Source organism: Botryllus schlosseri, unplaced genomic scaffold (genome assembly GCF_051294905.1).
Source record: "Botryllus schlosseri isolate E-star unplaced genomic scaffold, Bs_hap1 Bs28a, whole genome shotgun sequence".
NCBI classification, from domain to species: Eukaryota; Metazoa; Chordata; class Ascidiacea; order Stolidobranchia; family Styelidae; genus Botryllus; species Botryllus schlosseri.
The window spans coordinates 237,501-245,000 of record NW_027648637.1 but is presented as its reverse complement, the minus strand read 5'-3'; the positions used below and the strand labels follow the sequence as shown (position 1 = coordinate 245,000).

At 58.9% G+C, this 7,500-nt stretch overlaps 3 non-coding genes across 3 annotated transcripts in view; all 3 read right to left on the bottom strand.

Annotated features, from left to right (window-relative positions):
* Positions 1-1,054, bottom strand: part of LOC145459928 (large subunit ribosomal RNA) — a 3,726-nt gene extending 2,672 nt beyond the window's left edge. The window contains exon 1 of the ribosomal RNA XR_013921611.1: positions 1-1,054. This exon is cut by the window's left edge and continues 2,672 nt beyond it. This is a non-coding gene — a ribosomal RNA (large subunit ribosomal RNA).
* A 282-nt stretch (positions 1,055-1,336) lies between these two features.
* Positions 1,337-1,490, bottom strand: LOC145459947 (5.8S ribosomal RNA). Its single transcript, XR_013921628.1, has one exon. It is a non-coding gene; the product is annotated as a 5.8S ribosomal RNA (ribosomal RNA).
* A 305-nt stretch (positions 1,491-1,795) lies between these two features.
* Positions 1,796-3,619, bottom strand: LOC145459968 (small subunit ribosomal RNA). Its single transcript, XR_013921648.1, has one exon. It is a non-coding gene; the product is annotated as a small subunit ribosomal RNA (ribosomal RNA).
* Positions 3,620-7,500: the final 3,881 nt, after the last annotated feature.

Here is a 7,500-nt window from a genome sequence, read left to right as displayed (position 1 = left end):
CAGGCATAGTTCACCATCTTTCGGGTCCCAACGGGAACGCTCTCGCTCGGCCGCCCCGACAGCGCGGCGGCGGTCGGCCGGTCGTGCTCGCGGCCCCGCGCGGGGGCCGGATCCGACCTCGCGCGTCCGTGACGCGCTTCAGTTTCCTTTCGCTCTCGGGTCTCGTACCGCCAGACAACTCGCGCTCGCGTTAGACTCCTTGGTCCGTGTTTCAAGACGGGTCGGGAAGGTGGCCGACACGACCGCGGACCCCGTGCGCGAGGCGAACGCCCGACCCCGACGACGCGGCCGCCGCCGGCACCGCGAACGGTACCGCCGACGCCCGACGCCAGCCCGGGCCGCGCGAACGCCCGCCGCCTCCGGAGAGGCGGCGCGCGCGGCGCCGTCACCTCGGCCCCCGGCCGGCGTTCCGCGCGCCCGGCTGTAACACCGCCGCCCGCGAGGGCGACGGCCACCTTCCGAGCGCGCTTCTCTCCGACCGCGAGCCGGTCGCGGCCCGCCCGGACGGCTGGTGCGCCGGTGCGTCACGCGCGCCCCGACGAGGACGTGGCTCGCGCCTCCGCCCGTCGCCGCGGCGCGCCCCCGCGCCCGACTGAAAGCCGCCCGGGCCCGGACGGGCCCTCCCGTTTACCTCTCGACGGTTTCACGTACTTTTGAACTCTCTCTTCAAAGTGCTTTTCAACTTTCCCTCACGGTACTTGTTCGCTATCGGTCTCGCGACCGTATTCAGTCTTAGATGGAGTTTACCACCCGCTTCAGGCTGCATTCTCAAACAACCCGACTCCGGGAAGAGCCTTAGCGGCGGCGGCGCGCGCCCTCGCGGGCCTGACACCCTCGCGGGGGAGAGGCCTCGATCAGAAGGACTTCGGCGCCCGCCGGCCGTCGCAGGGGCTCTTCCTTACGTCACATTCCGGCGCGCTTCGAGAACGCGCGGGTTCGACGCTGGACGGATCCCGCTTCACTCGCCGTTACTCGGGGAATCCCCGTTGGTTTCTTTTCCACCGCTTAATAATATGCTTAAATTCAGCGGGTAGCCTCGCCTGAACTCAGGTCGAAGTCGTACCTCTGCCGGCGCCTCGTCGGCCGCCGGTCACCGCCGCGCGCCTCGCCGGGAGCCGCACCGCCCAGAGCCGCGCCGCGCTCCGACCGCCAGTACCGCGCCCGGAGGCGCGATCGCAACGGCGGCCGAGTCGCGGAGCGACCGGGTCCGGCCCCGACGCGGGCGCGCGCCGGTCTACCTCGGAGCGACGGGCCTCGCGGCCCGACGCCCAAACTCCCAGGCTTGTCTCGGCCGCGGGCGGCTCCTACCAAAGCCGCCTCGCGCATCGCGTCACGCCGACCCTGAGGCAGACGCGGCGCCGGGATTTGCCCGACGCCGCAATTTGCGTTCGGAATATCGACGTTCAATGTGTTCTGCAATTCACATTACTTCTCGCACTTAGCTGCGTCCTTCATCGACTCGCGAGCCTAGTGATCCACCGTCGAGAGTCGTACTCTCTTTGCTTTCAGGACAACTCCGCATCGCTTCGCTCACCACGGTTTTTCGCGGGCGCCGGCTCGCTCGAGGCCGACGCCGCCGAGGGAACCGACCTAGAGGCGTTCGGTCTCGGTCCCTCTCCGAAGGCGGGCCCCGACGACGGCCATCCCCGGCCCGCCGTCGAGCGCCCGCCCTTCTCTGTCACGACGGTCTCGTTCACGACGAGCGGCGCCCAAGCGCGGGGCGCCGCGACGCCGAGTCCTCGCGGACACGGCGCCAGATCAAAAAGCAACGGGGCCTCGCACCCACCAACAACGATAATGATCCTTCCGCAGGTTCACCTACGGAAACCTTGTTACGACTTTTACTTCCTCTAAACGATCAAGTTCGGTCGTCTTCCCGGCGCACCGCCGCGCCCGTCGCCGGGCACGCGACGGGGCCGGTCCGAGGATCTCACTAAACCGTTCAATCGGTAGTAGCGACGGGCGGTGTGTACAAAGGGCAGGGACGTAATCAACGCGAGCTGATGACTCGCGCTTACTGGGAATTCCTCGTTCGAGGGCAACAATTGCAAGGCCCTATCCCAATCACGGACGGGGTTCAACGGGTTACCCGGACCTCTCGGCCCGGGCGCACTCGCTGATCCGTCCAGTGTAGCGCGCGTGCGGCCCCGAACATCTAAGGGCATCACAGACCTGTTATTGCTCGATCTCGTGTGGCTAAACGCCACTAGTCCCTCTAAGAAGTTGGACGCCGACCGCCGAGGGTCGCGTAACTATTTAGCATGCCAGAGTCTCGTTCGTTATCGGAATTAACCAGACAAATCGCTCCACCAACTAAGAACGGCCATGCACCACCACCCACAGAATCAAGAAAGAGCTGTCAATCTGTCAATCCTTCCCGTGTCCGGGCCGGGTGAGTTTCCCCGTGTTGAGTCAAATTAAGCCGCAGGCTCCACTCCTGGTGGTGCCCTTCCGTCAATTCCTTTAAGTTTCAGCTTTGCAACCATACTTCCCCCGGAACCCAAAGACTTTGGTTTCCCGGAGGCTGCCGGCGAGGTCGTCATGGTAACGCCCGCCGATCGCCAGTTGGCATCGTTTATAGTCAGAACTAGGACGGTATCTGATCGTCTTCGAACCTCTGACTTTCGCTCTTGATTAAAGAAAACGTTCTTGGCGAACGCTTTCGCAGCTGCTCGTCTTCCGCCGGTCCAAGAATTTCACCTCTGACGGCAGAGTACGGACGCCCCCGGCCGTCCCTCTTAATCATTACCTCGCTCCCGCGAACGCCAACGAAACGAGACCGAGGTCCTATTCCGTTATTCCATGCGACACTATGCAGGCGGGCGGCCTGCTTTGAACACTCTAATTTTTTCAAAGTAAACTCGTCGGCCCGACCCCCGGCACCCGGTCAAGAGCACCGCGGGCGGCGCCGACAGGCGGAACCCGCGACGCCGGTGCACGCCCTGCGACGGACCGGCGCCGCGCGCTCTACATCCAACTACGAGCTTTTCAACCGCAACAACTTTAGCATACACTTTCGGAGCTGGAATTACCGCGGCTGCTGGCACCAGACTTGCCCTCCGATGGATACTCGACAAGAGTTTTAGAATGTACTCATTCCGATTGCGGGGCCTCGTTAGAGTCCCGCATCGTTATTTTTCGTCACTACCTCCCCGTGTCGGGAATGGGTAATTTGCGCGCCTGCTGCCTTCCTTGGATGTGGTAGCCGTTTCTCAGGCTCCCTCTCCGGAATCGAACCCTGATTCCCCGTCACCCGTTATCACAAAGGTAAGCCCGTAGCCTACCTTCGAAAGTTGATAGGTCAGACACTTGAATGGTAGGTCGCCGCCGCGAAGGCGTGCGATCCGCGTGGTTATCCAGAGTCATCGAAAGAGACGGGCCCTCGCGGGCCCGGTCGGGTTCGAACCAATAAAAGCGCGCCTCCCGGAGTCGGCGCTCGGTCGCATGTATTAGCTCTGGAATTGCCACAGTTATCCACGTTAGCTCTCGCAAGGACCAAATAAACCAAGACTGATTTAATGAGCCGTTCGCAGTTTCACTTTACGTTCAGTTCGTACTTACACCTGCATGGCTTAATCTTTGAGACAAGCATATCACTACTGGCAGGATCAACCAGATATCTCTCGCGCACTGCGAGGCCCGCCCCTGGGCCGGGGGTCGGGCGTCGGGACCAAGGTGGTGCCGCCGTTCGTCGGCACCGGCGCCGCCGCTCTACGGCGCCCGTCGCTTTCGCTCTCTCGATCGTCGGACCGTTCTCGGGTCGCCCGCCGTCGTCTCGTGGGACGCGGACGCCCGCCGTTCACCGCTTAATAGAATCACTCGCGCTCGGAACCGAATCCGAGACGGACGCGAGGCCTGCCGCCGGGGCTCGGGCGCTGCTCTGCCGCGACGCGATGCACGGATAAGCGCCCGGAGCCGCCGCGGCGGACCGAGGACGTCGTGTTTGTATAGCGGGCCGTCCCGCTCTTTCGTTCGTTCCCGGAGGCAAGGGCCGCGAGGCCCAGCGGTTCACGAGGCATTTGTCGGACCAAGGTTTCTCGACGGCCGATTCACTCCTCGGCGACGCCGCGACGCTACGTAGGAAGGGTCTGGGCCGCGAGGCCCGAAGTACAACGCGCCGCGTCCGCGCTGCATTTATTGAGTCCGCTATCCGGTATGCCTCATGGCTGTATGACAGGTGTAGGGTCACTATCATCCATATCCCGCCGTCTACGGCATACCGGGCAAGCTCGCTCTATGCAGCGCTTGGCGACACGCAACGTTTGAACCCGCGACTCGAGGTGCTCCGACCCGTGATTAGTGCTTGCTTCGCACCCCCATATGCTTTCGCTCCAACCGGTGACGACGGATCAGTTCCGCCGCGCCGGGCGCATCCTCTCGCCGGCAGATTCAACGTTTCGCGCCCGGCCTCCCGTCAGGCGCCGGGCGCGCGCCCCTTCCTATATTAGTTTTTTTTCGGAAACCCTGGTGACTTTTTTCTACTTAGTCGTTTTTCAGGGTCGCACCCGGGCCGGGGGGCCGGAAAATTTTCGCCGGCCAGAAAAATTTTTTTTCCCGAAAAATAAAATTTTTTTTCCGAAAAAATAAAAAATAATTAAAAAAAAAACTTTTCGAAAAAGCCTCCCACGGGACCCCTCACACGAAGTTTGGGGCCGATCCGACCAAGTATAGGCGTTTCGCCGTGTTAAGGTATGGGCCCTGTGTTAAGGTATGGGCGAGGTCGAAAAACGACTAAGTCCGAAAATTTCCTCGGAAAAAGTTGAACTTTTTTGCCGGCCAAAAGCCCGCCTAGAGACCCCGCACACGAAGTTTGGAACCGATCCGAGCAAGTATAGGCGGTTCGCCCATGTTAAGGTATGGGCCCCTTGTTAAAGTGCGGGCGAGGTCGAAAAACGACTAAGTCCGAAATCTTCCTCGGAAAAAGTTGACTTTTTTTGCCGGCCAAAAGTCACCCGTGAGAGGCCCCACACGAAGTTTGGAATCGATCCGACCAAGTATAGGCGGTCCGCCCATGTTAAGGTATATGCCCTATGGTAATGTACGGGCGAGGTCGAAAAACGACTAAGTCCGAAAATTTCCTCGGAAAAAGTTGAACTTTTTTGCCGGCCAAAAGCCCGCCTAGAGACCCCGCACACGAAGTTTGGAACCGATCCGAGCAAGTATAGGCGGTTCGCCCATGTTAAGGTATGGGCCCTGTGTTAAGGTATGGGCGAGGTCGAAAAACGACTAAGTCCGAAAATTTCCTCGGCAAAAGTTGATTTTTTTTGCCGGCCAAAAGCCCGCCTAGAGACCCCGCACACGAAGTTTGGAACCGATCCGAGCAAGTCCGGCCGACCTACCGTAGGCCCCCATGTTAAAGTATGGGCGAGGTCGAAAAACGACCAAGTCCGAAAATTTCCTCGGAAAAAGTTGATTTTTTTTGCCGGCCAAAAGTCACCCACGAGAGGCCCCACACGAAGTTTGGAGCCGATCCGAGCAAGTCTGGCGCGCCCGCCTATGTTAAGGTATGGGCCCCATGTTAATGTACGGGCGAGGTCGAAAAACGACCAAGTCCGAAATCTTCCTCGGCAAAAGTTGATTTTTTTTGCCGGCCAAAAGTCACCCACGAGAGGCCCCACACGAAGTTTGGAGTCGATCGGACCGAGTCCGGCCGACCTACCGTAGGCCCCCATGTTAAAGTATGGGCGAGGTCGAAAAACGACTAAGTCCGAAATTTTGTCGGACTCTAACTTTTTTCGGCCGGGGCCGAATTCACTCGCGGTGAATTTCCGGAACTTTAACTTTTTTTCGACCTCGTCCGAAATCCCCATACTTTAACACGGGGCCGAGATCGTAAAAAAGTTAAAGTCCGAAAAAAAATTTTTTCGCCTAAAAACCACACGGGCGCGTTCCCCGCACTGTTTGAAGACGCCCCGCGAAGGAATTATCCCGATCCGACGAACGGCTCGGCCTCCAGAGCCGGTCAAAGGTCCGATTTTGGCGCGCTTCAACCGGAGATATCTCGGCTCCGGGAGCTCCGATTTCGACAAATTTTTTTTTCCCGGATTCGTCTCGCTGCGCCGCTTCCAACGAGGGGTCCCGCGTGGGTCTGGCCCGAACAGGGGCCGAGCTATTCGCGAAAAACTCGTATCTCGGCTCCTGTGCGTCCTAGAGCTACGGGGATAGTGGAAATGGACTCCTGATGCCAGAGCGAGGGTGAAAATTTTTCTTTCTCGTACGGCCTCCCGGCGCCCGGAAAAGTGGCTGGCGGCGGTCTACGGGCTCCCACGAGTCCGCCGATGTGCGGGAAATCGAAATCGAAGAAAAAAATTTTTCGACAATGCTCGGATTTTTTCTAAGTCCGAAATCCCCATACTATAACACGGGGCCGAGGTCGTGAAAAAGTTAAAGTCCGAAAAAAAATTTTTTCGCCTAAAAACCACACGGGCGCGTTCCCCGCACTGTTCGAAGACGCCCCGCGAAGGAATCGTCCCGATCCGACGAACGGTTCGGCCTCCAGAGCCGGTCAAAGGTCCGATTTTGGCGCGCTTTAACCGGAGATATCTCGGCTCCGGCAGCTCCGATTTCGATAATTTTTTTTTTCCCGGATTCGTCTCGCTGCGCCGCTTCCAACGAGGGGTCCCGCGTGGGTCTGGCCCGAACAGGAGCCGAGCTATTCGCGAAAAACTCGTATCTCGGCTCCTGTGCGTCCTAGAGCTACGGGGATAGTGGAAATGGACTCCTGATGCCAGAGCGAGGGTGAAAATTTTTCTTTCTCGTGCGGCCTCCCAGCGCCCGGAAAACGGTGTATTCGCGATCTACGGGCTCCCACGAGTCCGCCGATGTGCGGGAAATCGGAATCGAAGAAAAAAATTTTTCTACAATACTCGGATTTTTTCTAAGTCCGAATCCCCGGAAAAACGACTAAGTCCGAAATTTTCCTCGGAAAAAGTCGATCATTTTCGCCGGCCAAAAGCCCGCCTAGAGACCCCGCACACGAAGTTTGGAATCGATCCGAGCGAGTTCGGCCGACCTACCGCGGGGCCCCATGTCAAGGTATGGGCGAGGTCGAAAAACGACTAAGTCCGAAATTTTCCTCGGAAAAAGTCGACTTTTTTTGCCGGCCAAAAGTCATCCATGAGAGGCCCCACACGAAGTTTGGAACCGATCCGACCAAGTATAGGCGGTCCGCCCATGTTAAGGTATGGGCCCTGTGTTAAGGTATGGGCGAGGTCCGAAAAACGACTAAGTCCGAAATTTTCCTCGGAAAAAGTCGACTTTTTTTGCCGGCCAAAAGTCATCCATGAGAGGCCCCACACGAAGTTTGGAACCGATCCGACCAAGTATAGGCGGTCCGCCCATGTTAAGGTATGGGCCCTGTGTTAGGGTATGGGCGAGGTCGAAAAACGACTAAGTCCGAAAATTTCCTCGGCAAAAGTCGATTTTTTTTGCCGGCCAAAAGCCCGCCTAGAGACCCCGCACACGAAGTTTGGAACCGATCCGACCAAGTATAGGCGGTCC